The sequence below is a fragment of the Sus scrofa genome, chromosome 9, assembly GCF_054392235.1.
Source record: "Sus scrofa isolate SSC_HxYL_T2T_F1_AM1 chromosome 9, Sscrofa_HxYL_maternal_Yorkshire_Landrace_v2.0, whole genome shotgun sequence".
NCBI lineage: Eukaryota > Metazoa > Chordata > Mammalia > Artiodactyla > Suidae > Sus > Sus scrofa.
Window position 1 is genome coordinate 84,186,770 of NC_139391.1, and position 24,725 is coordinate 84,211,494.

The following is a 24,725-nucleotide window of genomic DNA, read 5'->3' on the forward strand; positions in this document are numbered from 1 at the left end:
TTTGTGCTGGATATTAGATTCCAGTGATAAGTGATATCATATGGCATTTGTCTTTGTCTTTCTGGCTCATTTCACTCAGGATGAGAGTCTCTAGTACCATCCATGTTGCTGCAAATGGCATTATGTCATTATTTTTTATGGCTGAGTAGTTTCCCATTGTGTATATATACCACTTCCGAATCCAATCATCTGTCGATGGACATTTGGGTTGTTTCCACGTCCTGGCTATTGGGAATAGGGCTGCAATGAACATGTGGGTGCATGTGTCTCTTTTAAGTTGAGTTTTGTCCAGCTATGTGCCCAAGAGTGGGATTGCGGGGTCATATGGAACTTCTATTTATAGATTTCTAAGGTATCTCCAAACTGTTCTCCATAGCGGCTGTACCAGTTTACATTCCCACCAACAGTGCAGGAGGGTTCTCTTTTCTCCACAATCCCTCCAGCACTTGTTATTTGTGGATTTATTAATGATGGCCATTCTGACTGGTGTGAGGTGGTATCTCATCGTAGTTTTGATTTGCATTTCTCTTATAATCAGCGATGTTGAGCATTTTTTCATGTGTTTTCTGGCCATCTGTATATCTTCTTTGGAGAAATGTCTATTCAGGTCTTTTGCCCATTTTTCCATTGATTGATTCGCTTTTTTGCTGTTGGGTTGTAGAAGTTGCTTATATATTCTAGAGATTAAGCCCTTGTCGGTTGCATCATTTGAAACTATTTTCTCCCATTCTGAAAGTTGTCTTTTTGTTTTCCTTTTGGTTTCCTTTGCTGGGCAAAAGCTTTTCACTTTGATGAGGTCCCATGGGGTTTATTTGTGCTCTAATTTCTATTGCTTTGGGAGACTGACCTGAGAAAACATTTAGAAAGTTGTTGATGTCAGAGAGTGTTTTGCCTATGTTTTCTTCTAGGAGTTTGATGGTGTCCTGTTGTAGATTTAAGTCTTTCAGCCATTTTGAGTTTATTTTCGTGCATGGTGTGAGGGTGTGTTCTAGTTTCATTGCTTTGCATGCAGCTGTCCAGGTTTCCCAGCAATGCTTGCTGAAAAGACTGTCTTTTTCCCATTTTATGTTCTTGCCTCCCTTGTCAAAGATTAATTGACCATAGGTGTCTGGGTTTCTTTCTGGGTTCTCTGTTCTGTTCCATTGGTCTGTCTGTCTGTTTTGATACCAGTACCACACTGTCTTGATGACTGTGGCTTTGTAGTATTTCTTGAAGTCTGGGAGAGTGATGCCTCCTGCTTGGTTTTTGTTTCTCAGGATTGCTTTGGCGATTCTGGGTCTTTTGTGGTTCCATATAAATGTTTGGATTGTTTGTTCTAGTGCTGTGAAAAATGTCCTGGGTAATTTGATAGGGATTGCATTGACTCTGTAGATTGCTTTGGGTAGTATGGCCATTTTTACAATATTGATTTTTCCAATCCAGGAAGATGGAATATCTTTCCACTTCTTTACATCTTCTTTGATTTCTTTGATTAAAGTTTTATAGTTCTCGGCATAGAGGTCCTTTACCTCCTTGGTCAGGTGTATTCCGAGGTATTTGATATTGTGAGGTGCAATTTTAAAAGGTATCGTATTTTTGTATTCCTTTTCTAATGTTTCATTGCTGGTATGCAGAAATGCAACTGACTTCTTTGAATAATGCAATTAAAACATTTTATATTAGACTTTAAAAAAAAACCCCACAGCTTCCTCAGTATAATTTTCTACTGGCATATATGCAACCAATATTCTCAAGTAATATTTTTTTTCATTTTAACCAAAATATAACATGAACTACAAAATAAAATATTCTATGAGGTATAACTTTAAGTGAATAAAATGTATTGAAGAAACTACACCTGGAAATCAGTCACCATTCTCCTAGGGACAGATCCATCTTGGCCTCTCTCCGTGGAAAATTAATCACTTATCACAATATTACATACCATACATTTTACACAATATGTTGATCAGCATGACAGTCCTATAGTATAGCCTTAAGGTATGCATTTCTTTGAAAATCTATTTATTTTGGCTTCATGGTATATTATTAATTAAATCCACAGGGCAGGCTGTTCTTTCTCACCTCAGCAGGGCCATAAATATTGACTGGCTATTTTTCTATGTATTTTGGTATTGCTCTCAATCCAATTTCCCACATCTATATTCCTAGGAAGGGAATTCATAAACTGTAAACATGCTTTAATGATGGTCAACTCTGAAAGTTGCTGAGTTGGACTCTTGAGAGTTTAATTATACTTACCTTTGGGTGGAAAACATCCAGTAATAACCAACACATATATTTCATATTTATATTATTTTTCCTAAGTTGCTTTAGAACAAGAGGAGAGGCTGTAAAAGTACAAGTAGTTTAGGTTTTGAACTTTTTTTCTATGTTAAGGAATGTATACTTTATCATGTAACAAGTGAATTTTTTAGGGACTGAAACAAGATTTTCGTTAGCTATACAGGTATTTTTTACAAAGATCAACTTTGCAGAAATATGATTCAAGACCTTTTCATTGGCTAATTTGGTATATGTGTGTGTGACACTAATTAAGTGTTATTTATATTTTTAAGTTCTTTAACTATATTAAACCATATAATCCTCATAATGTCCCCAGGAGTTCACTGTTCTATTTATCTTTATTTTACTAATGAGGAAGCAGACCAGGAACTACTACCTAGTTGGTGCCATAGTTGGATTTCAACCCAGGCAGTCTGATTCCAGAGTTCACAGTTTTTCTACCATGATATAATGTCTTTCTTTGTTGATGTTTTAAATACAGAAATAATTTTTGATAACCTCACAAAAATAGCAATGCATTATATTAGTTGGAGCTTGTATTTGATGTATTTATGTATTCGCTGAGTCTCAAAAGACTGTATAAAAATGTCCATTTCTTATACATAGGCAACCATACTACCAGTCCTGGTTCTTCTCTCCAGCTTTACCTCTCAAACTGCACCTGTTTGAATCTCTGCTTCAGTCGTAACTGAAATGGCATGTTATCCTTATCCTTACCTTTAAACTCTGTTATGGCCCAGCTAGTGAGTGTGGAATTTTAATATTTTTCATAAACAACTTTTAAGAAATATTTACTGACCTTCAAGATTGAATTAATGTCTTCTTCTTTTGTGCCCCATGTATAGTTCCTATTACGTTTTATTGCACTCATCTTTTTCTATACATCTGTCTCTATCAACTTTACAATGAACAAATGAGGAATGGAACTCTGTCTTATCACATTTTATACTTTGAGCACTGTTCCTAACACAAATTGGGAGGCAGTATATTCTAGGCTAATACATGAACAAATGAGTGAATGTATATATAATATATATGTCCAAAATATTGTCAGTGGGACATAATAGAGTGCCCCAGCGTGCAAATAGAAAACATGGACCATTGATGGGTCCTGTCCTAGTTTAGCTTAAAAGAATTGGCTCCAGTGATGTTATTTATGCTAGCAGAGATCAAGCAGTTCTACAAGCCCTTTTTTGTCAGAAAACTTCTTTTAACAGGAGAATAACTGTTGAAATCATCATTATTACCTTCTTATAGCATCATGGGCCCACAGAACATGGACAGTCACTTCTATCGCTGTCTCAGTAATCACCTAAGCTCCCTATTGGAAACTTCTGCCAGGAGAAAGGCAGAAGCTGGTTTTGTAATCTGTGCCTGTTCCCATTCTTTTATAATCCTGAGCAAGAGCAGAATATAAAGGAATGTTCCTTAGAATTAAGAAACTGACTTCGATCTGCTAAGAGTACATTAGTCTTGCTCCATCTAAATTCAATTAGTACCCCTGTGCGAAGTTCGAACTACTACAGAATTTTCTTCCTGCCAAATTAACTTCTAGTAGATTGTTTCTTCTAACAAGTTGAAAATAAGTACATTGTAGTTTATTCTTTAAACTCAGGTAGTTTTTAATAAAAGCAGTAGGTACTCAATAAATTTTAATATAAAATATCTAAATAGCAAATATCTGGAGAACTTGTATGGAATTTTAGCCTAGTGCATGTAATGTAAAATTTAGGGTATGTTAGTACCCATATTTCTTGATTAAAAAAAAAATGAAACTGAGGACTTAGACTTCATAGTAATATAAATATTCCAAAGCTGTTATCATACAAAAGTGTATTGGAAAAATGCCAACTTAGCTAATTGCATTCTGCCTTCCCAAATTCTGATGATTGTTAAAAGTTACTTTATAAAACATTATTTTTAATAGATAGTGATTCATAAGATTTAGAAATATAATTGAATCAGCAATAGTAACCTCTAAGTGGCATAATTTCCATATCCATATCAATGTAATTAGTTATTACTCTTGTTAGTGAAATGCCTGCTATTTTTCCATACAGAATTTAATTTTTTCTCTATGAAAGTGATAACACTTCCTTATCATCACAGAGTATCAATAAATATGAGTAATATAGTGACTATAATATTTTCAATAATATTGCTATCTCAGAGTGTTTTTGAAAGCACTGCAACCCAATTTTAATTTAACAAAAAATTGAATCTTGATTATTTTGCCATAAATTTAACCATTGTTTTTTCAACTTAGCACCACACTTTTGAAAGAACAATTTATGATTACTTGTTTCTCCTCTTTTATTCTATAAATAACTCTTTGGCTTCAACCTCTGATAGTCACAAAAAAAAATTGACACTAACACCACCAATTACAACATGTTTGTTAACTACAGTGGACTCATACTGGGTTTAATTTTGCTTGGTTTACATATGAAAATTCCCCCTTTTTTCAATATGTGTTTTCATTGGTTATTTGACATTGCTAATTCCTGTCATTTTAGGCATGGCATGATAAGCCATATTTCAGTGACAAGTGAATCCTACAATCTCAGTAGATTAATATAATCTGGTTTATTTTTGCTTATGCCACTTTCAGTGTGGGTTTTTTGGGAATTTTCTCTGCCTTGGCTGTACACCATCTGGAGTGTTTGGTCTCCCAGGTTGCATTGACAAGGGAATAGAGCAAAGGAGACATATTGGCTCCTGACCGCCTCATGTTACTATTGCTCAGAGTCAGATAATTGATATGTTCCCATATAACTCTAAGGAATGGTTTAGGGAGTTCCCATCGTGGCGCAGTGGTTAACGAATCCAACTAGGAACCATGAGGTTGTGGGTTCGGTCCCTGCCCTTGCTCAGTGGGTTAACGATCTGACGTTGCCGTGAGCTGTGGTGTAGGTTGCAGACTCGGCTCAGATCCCGCGTTGCTGTGGCTCTGGCATAGGCCAGTGGCTACAGCTCCGATTCGACCCCTAGCCTGGGAACCTCCATGTGCCGTGGGAGCAGGCCAAAGAAATAGCAAAAAGACAAAAAAATAAAAAAATAAAAACAAAAAAAAAAGGAATGGTTTAGTAATATATTTGGAAGGTCCTAACTTTCTTTTTGTTATGCCTGTTGTTTTAACCTAGCACACTAACCACTCCCTTTCCAACTTCTGGTCCTCCATTCATACCATGGATATCTTTCCAGTTGTCTTTCAGACTGAAAATATTTGTTGAATAATTCACTTCCTTTATCTGGCTTAATGTCTGCCATCTAGTGAATCCCATTATATGTCCTTGACTTTAGCCATTTTTCTAAGATGTTGACATATAGTGCCAAGCCTTGATGACTCCTAAATAGTATGCAAACTTTAATCTCCATTCCCACTGACATAGCTTAAATCAGCATTTCTCATCTAGACTATTGAAAATGACTCTTTAACTGATTTTTCTCCTCCTTGCCTTCACATTCTTCTTGAGTTATTCTGATTCATATGCCATGCTTGTATTAATATCCTTAAATTTTATGAGGGTAGACAATAAGTTTTAAAGGTAGAAATGGCTTATGACTTTTTGCCTATGCTAAAAAAAGGATGTTCATTTTATCTTGTCAGATTGAATAATTTTGAAGACATAAACATAAATAGATTTTGCTTTTAAAATTATCATGTTGACAGAAATAAAGAAGCTGTCTTAAGAGGAGAGAAAATCAAAGGAGAGAGAAAAGTTATGAAATATTTCAAAACTCTAGGTGACACAGGGAGGCTATTACTATTTGCAATAAACATAAAACTGAAGTTTCAACCTGATTATCTCACAAATTGAAGACCATCATTGCAAAATAATTCTTTATTGCTTGTATTCATATATTTTAAAAATATGCTTTTTAGGAGTTCCCATGTCACTCAGCAGATTAAGGGTCACAGCTGTGGCTCTGGTTACAGCTTTGGCACAGGTTCAATCCCTGGCCAGGGAGCTTCTGTATGCTGCAGGTGTGGCAACAAAAAACAAACTGCTTTTCAGAATAGAAAGACTTTAAAAATAAAAGCTCAACACCACTTAACCTATATGATAGGATATAGTACTATATTCTACATCAGCATTATAATGAGCTTCCCTTGAAATAAGGATATTTATATTTATTCTTTATAATAATAACCGCTTTCTTCCAACCAAACTAATGAAGTCAGATGACCTTGGCTAGCATTATAACATCCTCTTTATGAAAAACAGAACATCTTCATGAGCATTAGGTCACAAATAAACCTTAAATTATTTCTAATTCAAATTTTGAGAGACTCAAAACCTATACTTTTCCTTGCAATGCATGCCTTAATTATTAGCCCTTTTTATCTTCTCTTTTGGAAATTAATTCATTTTGAAAGTTTCAAAATTCATAAGACTTTTTATAAATTGATGTGTAAATTTAGATTTATTCAGTCAATTTTTTTTAGTAAATAAATTTAGGGAATATACAAAAAGGAGTCTAAATTCTTCTGGATGTAGTAGAGTCTAGAAAGATCACTGTGTTCTTCTCAAGAGAATGATAAAGATTGAAAAATGTCTCCATAACAGAAAATTTTTAAATTGTTTATAATATAATCAGGATTTTATAAAAACAGCTGTCAGTTTACAGTTTGACATGGAAAATAACATTTATAGGATTTATTTGATAATAAATGTCAACACAATTTAAAGAGATGTGTTAAAAGGAGGTTGGTTAAAAGATACAATGTTACAGATGATACCTAAGATATTTTTCACACATCTGTACTGCTTTCAGCCAGCATTGCCAATCCTAAGTATGAGGCTTTCCCAATGGGACTAAAGGATTTTTAAATATGTTGTTTTACATGTCATATGTTTATTGTTTCTTTTCTTTATAATAGAAATTTAATTCAGATATCATTAATATACAATAATCTGTACTCATTTAAAATACTCTTGGACATGATCATTTTGGACATATGTGCATATAGACTTTTGGACATACAGACACATGAAACCATTGTCACAGTCAATCTAGTGACCAAAGACATCCCTTTATAAGTTTTCATGCTCTCCCAAATTCCACACCTCCCTGCATCCCTATCCAACCCCAGAAAATCAATCATTTTTTTGTCACGAGTAATAAGTTTCAAATTTTGAGTTTGTATAAATGGAATTAAAAGTATATACTCTTTTTTGTATAATTTATTTTCTTCAGCAAATTCTGAGATGCATCATTTTGATGAAAGTATCAAGAGATCTTAACATTTTATTGCTGAGTATCATTCTTTGTAAGGGCACACCACAATTTCTTTATCCATTCATCTGTTAGTGGACATTTAGCTTGTTTCTAGATTTAGCTACTAAAAATAAAGTTGCTAGACACATTTGTGGGTATGTAAGACTATGTATGGAACGTATGATTTCATTTCCCTCCAGTTAAAAAGTGACCATGTGATAGATATTATAGGATTTTTTTGCCTTTTTGCCTTTTCTAGGACCGCTCCCTTGGCATATGGAGGTTCCCACTCTAGGGGTCTAATCAGAGCTGTAGCCACTGGCCTACGCCAGAGCCACAGCAACGCAAGATCTGAGCCACATCTGCAACCTACAACACAACTCACAGCAACGCTGGATCCTTAACCCACTGAGGAAGGCCAGGGATCAAACCCGCAACCTCATGGTTCCTAGTCTGATTCGTTAACCACCGAGCCATGACAGGAACTCCTGGTAGATATTATGTTTAAGTGTCTGTTGCAAAGTGGTTGCATCATTTTTCACCCAATGCAGCAGTGTATAAAACTGACAATTTTTCCACATCTTTTCCAACTCTTGGTATTTTTAAACATTCCAATAGGCATGTAGTGTTTTCTCATTTTTGTTTTATTTCCTATGTCCTTAGCAACTGATAATGTTGAGCAACTTTCACCTGATTATGTGTTATCCACATATCTCCTTTGCTGAAATATCTGTTCAAATACTTTGCCAATGTTAGTATTGTATGGTTATTATATTATTATCAAGTTTTGAGAGTTTTTATACATTCTGAATATAAGTCCTTGCAAATATTTTTTTCCAGCCTGCTTATTTTTCTTTTCACTTTCTTAGCAATATTTGTAAAAGAGCACAGTTTTAAAATTTGACATTCAATTTATCATTTTTGTTTCACCATTGGGGATTATTCTTTTAGAGTCATCTCTAAGAAATCTTTACCTAATCCAGAGTTATTACTAGAAATATTAAAAGTGAAAGTGTTACAGTTTTAGGGTTTATATTTATGCCTCTAATCCATTTGAGTTCATTTCTGTATGTACTCAAGGTATTTTTTTTTCCTAACTTATAAAGTTTTTTTTCCTAACTTACAAATATTCAACTTTTCTACCACTGTTTATTGAGAAGACTATTACCTTTTCTCCACTTAAATACCTGAACATTGTTTGTTGAAAATCTTTTGTTCACATATGCCTGAGTGAAACTACTTTTAGACTCACTTTTGTGTTCTATTGATCTATTTACCTATCTTGACATCAGTACTACACTCTCTAAAATGTGGCATTAAAAATATATCTTGAATGTAAGCAGTGTTATTCCCATCATTGTGTTACCTTCAAAGTTATTTTGGCTATACTAGGACTTATGAATTTCAATCTGTATTTTAGAGTTAGTTTCACAATTTGAACTGAAAAGTATCCTAAGAATATTGATTTACATTGCAGTAAATCTATGGATCAAATTGTGAGAATTGGAATCATAACAATATTGAGTCTTCCTGCCTAGGAACTTGATCTATTTCCCCAGTTATGTCGATTTTTTTGCCTATTTGTTTTATAAAATTTATGTAATTTTTACTGTATTTTCTATGTACAGGTATTGGTTATTTTCTGTGAATTTCATTCCTGAATACTAAATATGTTTTATATGATAGTATAGGAACTGTCATTTTTATTTTATGATTGTTTGTTGGTTGTATGTAGAACTACAAATAATACTGTATAGTACTGACAACTCACTAAACTCGTTCAAATGACTTTTATAAATATATTCCTAAAGATTTTCTCAATAGGCAACCATGTCATATCTGAATAAAGAAAATTTTGTTTATTCCCTAATCTTTCTTCTCTATGTTTTATTCTGATTTGTATTTCAATGATCTTATTTGCTTTATTTTGCAACTTGGTGTTTAATTTACCCTTTACTATTTATTTCTTAGGGTAGAAGTCAAGGTTATTGTTTCAAGAACTTTCCTTTTATCTAATAGAGTGCAATAGAGTTATAAATTTTCCCATATGCATTATTATGCTGGCATTCCACAAGGATCATATGACATGTTATTATTTTTAATACTAATTTCAACTTTGATTTCTTTTTTGACCTTTTTTTAAATATTATTTGATCTCTAAATATTTGAAGATATTCCAGAGGTTTCCAGTTGTTTCTAATTTAACTAATTTGTGATCAGAAAACATATTTTAGATGAATTCCTGTAAATTCATTGTACTTAGTTTTATACATCAAAATGTCATATATTGTATAAAATATTCCATTGCACTTACATAGAATGCATATACTCTGCTGTTTTTCTGTATGTGATTTATAGGTCAAATGTTTTAAGCTGGTGAATAGGTTTGTGGAAATCTTACCTTTTGTTCTGATTCTTCAATCAGCATTTGAGAGGGTGAGATTACAGTCTTTGAATTGTGAATTTGTCTAGATTTTCTTTCTCTCAATTTTTGATTCCTTTATCTTGAAGTGGTTATTAGATTCGTTAATATTAAAGATCATCCTGTCATTCTGATGAATTAAGCTTCTTTATTATTAGTAATGTTCTTTGTTCTCAAATTTACTTTATCTGATACTAATATAGCCATTCCAACTTTCTCTTGATTTGTGTTAGCATGATGTATCTTTTTGCATTTTCTTTATTTCAACCATTTCATTTTAATTTAAAGCTTTTTTTTTTTTTTTTTTAAAGACAGCACTTTGGTCTTTCCTTTTTATTCAATCTGGAAATCTCTGCCTTTTCATTGTGGTGTTTGAAATATTTACATTTAATGTGAATATTAATAAAGTTAGGTTTCAGTCTGTCTTCTTATTTCTTACTTATTTTTAATTTGTTCCACTTTTCCTCATTTTCAGTCTTCTTTTATATTGGATATTTTTATGATTATATTTCTGAATCTTTGTTGCCTTGATTAAAATTCTGCTTTGTTATTTTAGGGGTTACCTTAGTGTTCATATTATATATCTTCAAATTATCACAGCCTTCCTTCAGGTCATAGTAAACCATTTAGCATTTAGCATAAGAATCTTAAATAGCATACTTCAGTTTATGCTTTACCACATGTTATTCTACTTATGTTAATATTCTAATCACATATAATCCCCATATTGCTTTATTATTCCTTTTTGTCTAAACAAATATCTTTTAAAATGATTTAAATAATAAGAATATATATAGTTACAATTTCCAGTGCCCTTATTTATTCTTTTGGGTTGATCTGTATTTACAACCAGAACCATTAATATTTCCTTAGCATTTCTTAAAGTGGTGCAGATCTGCTTGTGAGTAATTACTTCAGATTTAATGTGCCTATAGAAAAACCTTGATTAAACCCTTGCATTTTGAAAATATGTTTGCTGAGTATAGAATTCTAGGTTGATTGTTTTTCCCAATTTCAGTACTTTAAAGATATTGCACCACTATTTTTCATTTTAATTTTTTATTATTTCTGAAGAGAAATGTACAGTTACCCTTATCTTTATTTCTTTATACATAACACAATTTCTTTCCCTGGCTACTTTACAGATTTTTACTTTATCACTTGATTTGAGCGATGTGATTCTCAGTGATCTTCATGTGTTTTTTTTGTTGTTGTTTTGTTTTATTTTTATCAAACACTGTACTGGTTGAGCTTCTTAAATCTGTGGGTTTATAACTTTCATAGTTTCCATAAAATTTGAAAGAAAATATCATTCATTATTTCCTCAAAAATATTTTGTCACCTTCTTTCCTATACTTTGTGGTGACCAATTGTATGCACATAAAGCAGTTGAATTTTTTTAATAATCTTTGGACTTTTTGTTTCAATTTGGATAGTTTATATTGCTATGCTTTCATGATAATTAGGATTTTTTCTTGTTTAATCTTCCATTAACCTCCTTCAGTACATTTTTCTGTTCAATTATTGTACATTTGATCTTTAAATTTTGATTTTGGTCTTTTTGATATATCTATATTTCTACTTGTTTTTGAACATGTACAATAATTTTGTAATAATTGTTTTAATGTCTTGTCTGCTAACTCTCTTTTCTATGTCAGTTCTGATTTGGCTTTGATTGATCTTCATTATGGCTCATATTTTCCTTCTTTTCATGCCTGGTAATTTTTCTATTGGATTCTAGAGAACATATATTATATCTTATATTTGCTTCATATTTTGAATTTCTATAAATATTCTTGAGTTTTATTTGGGTTGCTGCTATGTTATTGTCCTCTTATGGAAATAAGAACACAACAGTATTTGGCCTACGGCTCTTTTTTTCCTCCATTACTGAGGCAGCACTTTCAATACTTCTAAATATTCTTCAGAATATTGATAATATTCTGAGTATCCACTGAATACTCAGTGACTATGACTTATGAGGTTTTCCAGTCTGGCCAATGGAGTTACATACATATTCAGTTCTTTGTGACAGCTGGGATTTCTACCTTTATCCCACTTGGGTGTTTCTTTATTCAGTTGTAGGTAGTTTCCTCAAATATATAAACTGACCCATGTTCACCTAAATACTCAAAAGGGGTCATATTAAGATCTCAGGAGTTCACTATGCAACTTGCTTCCTTCGGTGTTCCATTAACTCTAGCAGTCTTAATCCCTCAGAGTTCTTGATTCTATTTCTTCAACTCAGAGTTTCCATTGGGCTTTGTACATATTCCTTTGTGCTACATTTTCCCCTGGATACTCTATCTCCAGTGGGTACACCTGCAAGGTCTACATCATTTTCCTTTCTATAGTGACCATTATTCTTTATTGCCTCATGTTTTGTGTCTTGAAACAATTGTCTCATAAGACTTGTCTATATTTTGTTTTTGCTGCTGGTGGGAAGATAAATTTAGTGTTTTCTTAACTGTATTTTGGATAGAAGAGGAAATCTTTTATAAGATTTTTAGTTGCTATTAAATAAACATAATATTAGATAATTTTTGCACATTGTCCCAAACACTTAACTACACTATGTATAACCAACAAGTCAGTGGTAAAGCCTCAATTTCAATGAAACTCATAAGTTTTCAGCTCAATCTAAATTAACTACTCTGATTAAAGTATAGACCCAGGATATTCTACATTAAGACAATTATATTAAAAACCATATCTAGTTTACTATTAACAGATAAAATATAAAATTTTGTTCTTGTTTTTTTTAAGTAGAACACAATAAAATATTGTTTAATGTAAAATTGTCCCCAGGAGGCCTTTTCAGAATTAAGCTATAGGTATATTCTCTGTTCTCTTGATAATTAAGCTGAAAAATCTAATTGGATAATTAAGATATTTTATTGAAACATTTCCTCTTTAAGACCACAAGGGAAAAAAAGCCAAACTATTTGTATTTATGACAAGCAGAATGATGCAGCAAGTGAGTTGTAATCATCCCCCTACCTTGACTGACACTCATTCCAAAGAGAGAGGCGCCCAGATTGCAACAGCATGCAGCTTTCAAACTGTCCTTTTCACTAATGCAGAAAAAAATCCTATGCATGGATACAATTAGATATTCTAATACTAAGTGAAGTTAATTCAGAAAGAGAAAGACAAGTACCATGTAATATCAGTTATATCTAAAATATGGCACAAATGAAACTCTCTCCAAAAAGTAAACAGGCTCACAGACAGAGAATGGGAGGAAGAGGGATGAAGGAGGAAGAGGGAAGAAATGAGATGGATGAGGGATTTGGGGTTGGTAAATTCAAACTATTACATTTAGAATGAATAAGCAATGAGGTCCTGCTGTATAGCACAGGAAATATGTCCAGTCTCTTGGATAGACCGTGATGGAAGAGAATATGAGAAAAATAATATATATATGACTGGGTCACTATGCCACACAGCAGAAATTGATGTGACACTGTAAATCAACTAAACTCTAAAAAAAAAAAGCCTATAACCAAACATCTGACAATTACTTACTATTTCTTATTCCTGGGTCTTGGGCAAACATTATCAAGAACTGCTCTTTCTCCTTTCTCATAGTGGATATTGAGGGCATTAACATTGATCCATACAGTGGCAGTCTTAAAATTTTTATTACAGCTCTAAGAGGGAAACTATTAATTTTCCTTTTAAAAAAACAGGTTGAAATTCCTTTCTATCTTGAAGAATAAGCGACAGTGAAATTTTCCTGTTTTTCTTTTTTCTTATTTTCTTTTTTCTATTGTTATTTCCCCAATACAAATTTTTTTTTCTACTGTACAGTATGGTGACCCAGGTACACATACATGTATACATTCTTTTTTTCTCACATTATCATATTCCATCATAAGGAACTAGACATAGTTCCCAGTGCTACACAGCAGGATCTCATTGCTAATCCCTTCCAAAAGCAATAGTTTGCATCTATTAACCACAAGCTCCCAATTCATCCCACTCCCTCCCTCTCTCCCTTGGCAATCACAAGTCTACTCTCCAAGTCCATGAGTTCCTTTTCTGTGGAAAAGGTCATTTGTGCCATATATTAGATGCCAGATAGAAGCAATATCATATGGTATTTGTCTTTCTCTTTCTGACTTACTTCTCTCAGGATGAGGGTCTCTAGTTCCATCTGTGTTGCTGCAAATGCATTATTTCGTCCTTTTTTATGGCTGAGTAGTATTCCATTGTGTATATATACCACGTCTTCCTAATCCAGTCATCTGTTGATGGACATTTGGGTTGTTTCCATGTCTTGGCTATTGTGAAGAGTGCTGCAATGAACATGTCTTTTTTAAGGAAAGTTTTGTCCAGATATATGCACAAGAGTGGGACTGCGGGGTCATATGGAAGTTCTATGTATAGTTTTCCAAGCTACCTCCATATTGTTCTCCATGGTGGTTGTACCAGCTTAGGTTCCCACCAGCAGTGAAAGAGGGTTCCCTTTTCTCCCCACCCCCTCCAGCATTTGTTAATTGTGGACGTATTAATGATGACCATTCTGACTGGTGTGAGGTGGTATCTCAGAGTAGTTTTGATTTGCATTCCTCGAATAATCAGGGATGTTGACCATTGTTTCATGTGCTTGTTGGCCATCTGTACATCTTCCCTGGAGAAAGGTCTATTCAGGGCCTTTGCCCATGTTTCCATTCGGTTGTTGGCTCTTTTGCTGTTGAGTTGTATAAGTTGCTTGTATATTGCAGAGACTAGGCCCTTGTCAGTTGCATCATTTGAAACTATTTTCTCCCATTCTGAAAGGTGTCTTTTTGTTTTCTTTTTGGTTTCCTTTGCTGCACAAAAGCTTTTCAGTTTGATTAGGTCCCATTGGTTTAATTTTGCTTTTATTTCTGTTGCTTTGGGAGATGGACCTGAGAAAACATTTGGAAGGTTGATATCAGAGAGTGTTTTGCCTATGTTCTCCTCTAGGAGTTGGATGGTATCCTGTCTTATATTTAAGACTTTAAGCCATTTTGAGTTTATTTTCATGCATGGTGTGAGGGTATGTTCTAGTTTCACTGATTTACATGTAGCTGTCTAGGATTCCCAGCAATGCTTGCTGAAAAGACTGTCTTTTTCCCATTTTATGTTCTTGCCCTCCTTTGTCAAAAATTGACCATAGGTGTTTGGCATCCCTATTCTGTTCCATTGGTCGGTCTGTCTGTTTTGGTACCAGTACCACACTGTCTTGTTGACTGTGGCTTTGTAATTTGCCTGAAGTCTAGGGGAGTTATGCCTCCTGCTTGGTTTTTTTTTTTCCCTCAGAATGGCTTTGGCAATGCTGGGTCTTTTGTGGTTCAATATAAATTTTTGGATAGTTTGTTCTAGTTCTGTGAAAAATGTCCTGGGTAATTTGATAGGAATTGCATTGAATCTGTAGATTGCTTTGGGTAGTATAGCCATTTTTAGTATTAATTTTTCTAACCCAGGAGCAGGGAATATCTTTCCATTTCTTTACATCTTCAGTCCAGGATCCACTCATGATCAAAACTCTTACCAGGACTTCCCATGTGGCTCACAACATAACTACTCAGCGTTCCTTCTACAGTGGCTGTGGCTTAACCCCTAGCTCAGGAACTTCCATGTGCCTCAGGTGTGGCCACTTGTTTAAAAAAAAAGAGAACTCTTACCAAAGTGGGTATAGAGGGAACATACCTTAACATAATCAAAGCCATGTATGACAAACCAATAGCAAATATAATACTGAATTGAGAAAAGCTGAAAGCCTTCCCCCTAAAATCTAGAACAAGACAAGGATAACCACTATCACCCCTGTTATTCAACATGGTACTGGAAGTCCTAGCCACAGCAGTCAGACAAACAAAAAAAATAAAATAAAAGGCATCCAAATAGGAAGAGAAGAGGTAAAGCTGTCACTGTATGCAGATGACATGATACTATATATAGAAATCCCTAAGGGCTCAACCCCAAAACTACTTGAACTGATCAACAAATTCAGCAAAGTAGAAGTATATAAGATTAAGATTCAGAAATCAGTTGCATTTTTTCCTGTTTTAAAGTCTCAACTCTTTTACTTTTTCCATCACTCTTTCTCCTTTTACTTTGTATAAAACCTCTGTATTATTCAAACCAAGTTCATATCATATCTTTTACAGATTTTTTTAACTATGTTAGCAGTGTATTATCACATATTATTGGGTAAATTTCTATTTTTACCTATTCTGATTATAATCCCTTGTGGATCATACTATTTTGGTAGACCTTAGGCCACTCACTGAACATATATATTCAAACTAAGTTAAATGGAATCTAACTGCATAGATTTAGAAATTCTGAAATTCTCATCAGAAGACATCTGAATATTAAACATATAATTACATGTGTGATATTAAGCCATAATACACATTTTTGGCATTTTAAAATTCATAAGAAAAAATACAATAACATTTATAGAATAAGCTTGTTTTAGAAGCATGGGTTTATTTCTCTTTACCTGAAGTTGTCTGTTACCAGGTTTAAAGAAAACATAGGTGCAAATTGTTTGTAATAGTACCAGCTTTGAGAGTTGAAAGAAATGAATAACTTAAAGACAAATCCCTTATATTGTATATTTGCACCTGTTTAAAAGTGATATTCTGCCTAGTGCTTTACAAAAACAAGTTGGTAGGAATATAATTTAAATAAATGAATACAAAATGTAAGTATTTAATTTTAAAAACTGGAATTGCAGCTTTTAGTTTTTCTTTTCCGTTTTCTTCGTGCCTATACCTGCAAAGACCCCTGTGGTTTAAATAACCAGTGTGTGTACACTAATAAAAATCCCATTAAATTAAATGGCCAGTAGGCATGTAGAATGTCCTGTCGCAATTTCAGAAGACAGTTTGTTACCAGACACCCTGCTATGAACATTTTATTTTATCAGGTTTAAGAAAAACATTTATAAAATCTATTTATTTCTATTTTAAAAGTTTAGAGGATCCTGGGAATGGTGGCTTTATAATTTTGTTTTCTCTTCATCGAATGAAATGGCTGGGTGGATTCCCCATCAGGCACTATGTGGAATACCCTATAGCAAATGTATATAATCAACACAATCGGTCAGTAATTTTCATCCCCTCACTATTATTTCTTTCTTCCATTTGTGAGCAATAAAAGTGGCAATTCAGGTATATTGTATTATAGGAAAGTGTTTACAGCACATACTGTACCTCTCTCCTGACAAAAATAATTTCAGAAATATAGAACTATTTTTTCTTGCAAATGTTCTCTGCCTTACTTTAGCTCCCTTACTTATTAAATAGGAGCATGAGTTCACATATTTTGAAGGTGGAATTTCTTATAACAGTTTAAGGTAGCACTTTCAGTAATGGTTGAAACAACGGTAATAATAGAAAAAAGTTTAAAGCCTGTAAAGGGGAAGGAGGAAATGAGTCTCATGAAGCTTGGAAAACCAATCAAAGAGAAAGGAAGATAATGAGAAACTGGTGGTAATTTTCGGGGGAGATAAAGGAAAATCGCAAAGAGAGAGAAACAAAAGTCACCCATAAAATCAAGAGACTCAAGTCCTATGATTGGAAAAAAATATGGTGAGAATTTTGCATCATTTAGGATGAGCAGGCAGCAAATATGCTTTGGCCTCTGTATTCTCAGAAAACCAAAAACAAAGCAGGATACAGATTAAGTAATTTGGAGAGTATGAAACAGATGTCAGAATGGTAGTTTAGTGGCACTGAACAGAGAAGGTATTCCTGCTAACCCATGCAGGTTACATTTTGGGGTCAGCACTAGAAGGGTAATGTGTATTACCTAGTAAAGGACAGTGAGGTCGGCACAGGTTTGTGGGTTCTATCCCTGGCCTCGCTCAGTGGATTAAGGACCGCTGAGAAACAGGAGACTGAGGAGAGAAACTATTGCTCTTATAAGGCTCAGATGCCAACTTAAGGAATGGAAAATGTTTTACACTTAGAGGCAAATTGATGGATTTACAGACAAAAATAACCTATAATTCTTCATATGCAGATTAAATCTTCATAGAGTAATTAATATGTAACATTTTAAAATAAAATCTCAGATTTCATGTGAAAAGGTAATTGATTATATTTCTAGTATTTTCATTAGTACTAGTAATGGAGAAGGAGGCTATTTCAACTGACTAATAATCAGTGAAACCTTATCTCAGGGACGCTCCCTTACTTTTTAAATAGGAGCATGAGTTCACATATTTTGAAGGTGGAATTTCTTATAACAGTTTAAGGTAGCACTTTCAGTAATTAAAAATTTATGTGGAAACCATATAAATGAAGTAATACATGTAGAAGTAAAATAAAGTTTTGTTGAATGAGTCATCTGGGTTATAAACCATTTAGTAATCAAAATAACTGAAATATATAAGCCATGTCATTTGTATTTGGATTTTAATTTTTTTTATTAGAATATAGTTGATTTACAGTGTTTTGTCAATTTCTGATGAAAGTGCAGTGAACCAATCATACACTAATATACATTTTTTTCTCATACTATCTTCTATCATGTTCCATCCCAAGAGATTGGATATAGTTCCCTCTGCTGTACAGTAGGACCTCATGTTTTTAAAGTCAGTTTTCAGTTCCACTGAGATAAAGGTTGAAAGGGTCACTTAAAAATATAAAACATGGAATTCCTCTTGCGGCTCAGCAGGTTAAGAACCCAGCTAGTATCCATGAGGATGTGGGTCTATCCCTGGCCTCGCTTAGTGGGTTAAAGATCCAGCATTGCTCTGGGCTGTGGTGTAAGCTGGCAGCTGCAACTCTGATTCGACCCCTACCCTGGAAACTTCCATATGCTGTAGGTACAACCCTAAAAAGAAAAAAAAAATCTAAAACACGGTCTAGATTCACTGCTTTTTCTTCCCTTGAGAAATAATTCTCTATTTATTTTAGTGAATATATTTGACATATAACACTGTTTAAATTTAAGGTATAAAATATTTTGACTTGATACTTTTATATATTGTGATATGTTGCCTTTGTAGCAATGATTAGCATCTCTATCATGTCACAAACTTGTCATTTCTTTTTAGTGGTTGGGATAATTAAGATCTAGTCTCAGAAAATTTGATGATTTTAATACAATATGGTTCTCTATATTCTACACTGTACGTTAAATCTCTAAGACTTATTTATTACTAGCAGCAATTTTGTACCCTTAAACAATATCTGTTCCCCCACCCTCATGCCTGGTAATCACCATTTTACTCTGTGTTTTTATGAGTTGGGCTTTCTTTGGGTACATATACATGTGATATCATGCAGAGTTTGCCTTTCTCTGACTTTTCTTATTTAGCAAAATGTCCTCAAGATCCATCTATGTTACTGCAAAGGTCAAGGATGATTTCTTACTTATGGCTGAATAATTTGCATGAATATGTATCTCACATCTTCTGTATCTACCCATCTGTTGACAGACACTTAAGTTGTTTCAGTATCTTAGGTTATTGTGAATAAAAGTGAAATGAACATGAGATTGCAAATGTCACTTTGAGATACTGATTTAATTTCCTTATCTTCTTATACCAAGAAGAAGAAATGTTGGATCATTGGTAGTTGTTTTGGGTTTTGTTCTTTTATTAGCCACACCTGTGGCATGTGCAAGTTCCCGGAGGCTAGGGTTCAAAACCATGCCAAACCAGCACCTTTAGCCATAGCACTGACAGCACCAGGTCCTTAACCTATTGAGCTTCCAGGGAACTTCCATAGTCGTTCTAATTTTAATTTTTTCAGAAACTTCTACATTGTTTTCTACAATGGCTGTACCAATTTGTATTCCCACAAAAGTTCCTTTACTTCACATCTTTGTCAACATTTGTTATCCTTTGCTGTTGCCTTTTTTTTTAATTTTAACCATTCTAACAGGTGATAGGTTCACTGTATTCAAAAATATTCATTACTGTTTTTGAATTTATTGAAAATGTATTGAGTTCCTAATACGTACCATCTCATGTTAGGGCTAGATACTGGTTACAAAGTAAACAAAACAGATGTATCTCCTCATTATTACTTACAGTTTGAGGATATTGAGAGAATAAGTACTTAATAAATATTAAGCTGTGGACAGCACAGGACATGTTTTATTTACTTATAACCACAATGGACTATATAATTGGAATTGAGTTTGTTCTTTTAAAAATAAAAACAAAAAAATCTTAAATCCTATGTGTGCTAGTTAGACCACTGGTCTTGTCCGTTGAAGTTAGAAAACTCCAAAACTCACTCATGGATTTTCGGATATATTCCAGTTACATAATCTGTGCATAATGAGATCCTAGTCTAGTAGCTATACTACAACAAATTCACTGCATGGCCTTGGGCAAGAAACTTACTGTCTATGTGCCTGTGTTTCATTATTTTGAAAATGAACTTTAAAATTCCTAAAAATAACTTTGTAATTTGCTGGGAGAAAATTAAGCCCCATTGCTGTGTGACTAAATCCAGTGGGGGGGGGGGGGGTATGTCAACTGGACATGAAAAAATTAACCTGTGAGCTTTCATTAGATTAGAAGGAAGGACACTGTTGCATATAGATGGGTTTCCCTATGTGGTGGTGAACTGCCTCTCCAGTTTATCTAATGCTGGTTGAGCCAGAGTCCACTGTTCTTCCATTGTTCTGCTTTACCACGGAAACCCCACACATACCTTTGCTTTACTCTGCCACAGTTACAGTTTCATCATTTGTTTCACCCCATAGAATGCCTTTTTAAGTGTCTGATCCTTGTCAGACATGGAATTCTGATTAACTTTTTCTTAGAGGCTCAGAAGTCAAGAGTGAACCATTTTCCTGATATAGCACTTTATGTAGCTGTCGTGTAACCAGAAATATACTACTACTAAAGTGTCACCATCTCTTCTCTTACAAGGTTAATGTAAATGGGGGGGACTGTGTAAATACATATACCATTTTCAGTTAGTAAAATACACTGAATCAATTTTCATGAGCATACTTTTTTTTACCATAATTTTCTTTAGAAGAATAAGGACATAAAAGATGTCATGATTGTTATAAATAATAGTAATAATTATTTATACTATGTTATATTTTTTCTTGAATTCATGCAGTTTACATGGCATATGTGTACATATATATATATATATACATATATATATACATATATATATATATTATACTGTTAAGTGAGTAGACACATATACTTGAGATATATAAGGGGCCATGTCACAAGTCAACTTTGTTAAGAGAACCTAGCTTAGAATAGTGATGAGAGGAGTGAGTGTGTCTCTCTTAGAATGGTGAGTCTAGAAATCTGGGTGTCATAATTAGTTTTACTATTAGCCAGCAGTGAAAATGCTTGTAGGTCACTTAAATTATCTCAGCTGCTACTTCCTCAATAGAAACTCCACTGATGTTGAGTTCGATTATAGCTAAACTTTCTACAGATCTGTAGTTATCACCAAACCCAGGCTATTGTGTAAATCTTTTCTTGGCTTTAAAGGAGTTTGTTTATCAAAGCCAGATAGAGTGCTAGCAAGAGAAATTTCTGTTTGTACTGTGATTCAAAGCATGTCAGGAACTGCCAGGGAAGCTAATTTGCTCTCTGGAGACCTATTAATAAATCAAATGGAGGCATATAAATTAATTAAGGATGATTGACCCTCAGGTGGTTGGAATACGTGAGCTGTTCTAAATGGAGACCTATGCCAGGAAATATAGAGCAGGTTTCACACTATGACAATAGTGAAAGACCCTCTACCAGCCAAGATGTTTTTAGAGTTGAGAGTAATTGCTTCTATAGAAGACTGATCAATAGGTACCTTGTTCTTTTCATTTAATTAGAGATATTAATATAATTTCTGAAATTTATCTTGTGAAGAACTGGTTTTGCAGCTCTTATTTTTAAATTAAGATTGCAAGTTTTGCATATTAAAAACAGCTCATAAAAGGCAGGTGAACTTCCTAATATTTCTCCTAAAGCCCTGGTTATAAAGTCTAACTGGTTATCTGTGTGCTGTACCTGAATGAACTATTACCGTCTGGTAGGTACAATCCAAATCTCAGGTGTAAGACCTCTAAAGGAAAAAAAAAAAAAGAAAAAACTAGATAAATATGCACACAGCTTGGGGTTTGTGAAGTTATTCTAAAATGCATTTTAACATCTATTCTAAAAATAGTATAGTGTGTTATTATATATTTTGACATGCAAAATATGATTTTGAACCTGCAGCATCAGCATTCTATAGGAGCTTGTTAGAAATTGAATCCTAATCTGTAATTTAATAAGTTCTTCAGGTGATTTAATGCACATCAAATTTGAAAAGTAGTGATAAACACTATAATTATATTTGCTTTTAAAAATAATTGTAATGTTATAATAACTAAACTTTCAATCAAATAACACTCTAGGTTACACTCTCTTTAGCCTGTAATTTTTGATTCTCTATCCCACTATCCCAGTTCCCTACTCCCTGTCACATACAATGAGAAGCCATAGGATATAGTTGGGAAGTCATAGCTAAAAGATGTAGGAGTGGGTCTTTCATAAGTTACTTTACTTCTCTAACTTAAACAGGTCTAAACTTAGCTCCTCCCATCTCCCCACCAAACTTAATAACTCAGTTCCAGACCCACTAAAGTTCCTGCTTTAGAGCCTTTTTACCTGTGGTTCCTCTGCCTGAATGTTCTTCCTTCCAGGCATGTGCATAGCAAACTCCCTTCCCTCCTTTCCATCAGCTTCCTCTTAAACATATTTAATCATAGAAGCTTGCTGTATCCTATATCTACCTACTTCTCACTCAGTTGTAATTTCCTAGAGACCAAGAAGTGAATCTAGCTCATCTTTATCATCTCTATCAGTTCTTACTGTAGATAAGATCTCATAATTATTCTTTGCCATAATAAGATGAACAACCACAAGGATGATGAATTAGCTACATGAGATAGGAGATGTTATTGAAAGAATCTGAGTTGCACAGTCTTGAAAGAGAATAATTGTAAATAGTGATGTGCAAACGGTAAAGCTCATGTGGTACATAGTCTTGTGTGGAAATGTGCACATGGTGAAAATTGAATAAAGCGATGCAGTTAAATTCTAGCTCAGGACCAAAGCACATTAAATGACTTTCATTATATGCCCTACCGTATTATTATATTTCACATAAAAGAAAAAGTTTTAGGGCTGGTAGCATAAAATCCATCTTCACATATTTGAAATATTATGTCTCACACAGAGTAATAGTCCCCCACAGCAGTAGAAAATAAAGACATGCTGGAAAGGAAAGGGATTTATTTTTTTGGGTAATATTAGAAATGTTGTGGCCAATATCACTTATGCTACAGCACATTAAAAAATAGTTTATGGGACTATTTCAGATATGTATTTTGTCCAGAATGTCCCAGCAAACACAAAGAAAGGACCACAGATGTAGAAGACAAATTCTACTTATGGTTTGCAGTTTTAGAAAACAGAATAAGTATCAGAATATTAAAGTTATAAGTAAGCATATTTTATTCATTAAAAAAGAAAAATTTTAATAATTACAACATATCAATAATTGAGTAAGCTTCTCTAAGAAGTAGGAACTAATTGTCTGGGTTGATTTAAAAGATTTGTATGTTCAATATGTGTTTTCCAGCATGGCACCTAAGACACTTTCTAAATTTGAGAGTATATGAGTTTATGCTTCCATTCAAGTGGCACAGATAAATTTTGCTTATTTTTGTGCCTCCTGGTGAAATTTTAATAATTAAGATGATTGAATCCTGGTCTTTGGATTAAATGAGATTGTAATTGTACTTCTATGTGTTTCATAACTCCACCTTGTACCCAAAAGTGTTCAATAATTTCTGTTGACTGAGTAACTTATAATTATATAGTAATAATACAGTAAGGCATATAATGAAAGTAATTTAATGCACCCCGATTCTGAGCTCAAATTTAACTAATGACCTTAATCAATGATAATCGTGAAAATTTCCACACTGGATCATGCACCAGCAGGAGCTTCACCATTTACAAGTCATTCCCAAGCATAGGTACTGGGGTCTTTATTTTTCACTTCTTCCTTTCCTTAAGAATTTCGTTCTCTGTTTTGGAGCTTGAAAGTGTCCTGAGCCGTTGCAGACAATATCATCCAAAACAGACATTTTCATATGTGGATAGGTATCACTTTTTTCTACAGCTGCTACTGGTATGTTACATTCTCAACTTAAGTCTTTTACTAAGATGTTATTAGAAAAGAAAAATTGATATGGCTCCTGATCACAACTCTCCTTTGCAGCTCTTGAGGATGGGCACTACAGAAGTTTCCATATAAATGATAATACCATTCCACTGCCTTCCCTTGCCCCTCTTCCATGGACTTAAAACTCCCTTTATGGCTAATGTCCACTGTATTTTCTTACTTTGGTTCAACTGAGACAAGGGAAATTCTTTATAAATACTGAGTTTTCCAATTTTTTTTTGCATATTTATTGTTTGTTTCCTTTCTTAAAAGAAGTTAAAGGCTATTGCTCTCCAAATTATAATTTCTGACTGAGCTCCAAGAATCTATTTTGTAAGTTAAATTAAAAATAATCCAAGTCGGAGTTCCCGTGGTGGCTCAGTAGTTAACAAATCCGACTAGGAACCATGAGGTTGTGGGTTCAATCCCTGGCCTTGCTGAGTGGGTTAAGGATCTGGCTTTGCCATGAGCTGTGGTGTAGGTTACAGACATGGCTCGGATCCCGTGTTGCTGTGGCTCTGGCTTAGGCTGGCGGCTACAGCTCCGATTCAACCCCTAGCCTGGGAACCTCCATACGCCATGAGAGCAGCCCAAGAAAATGG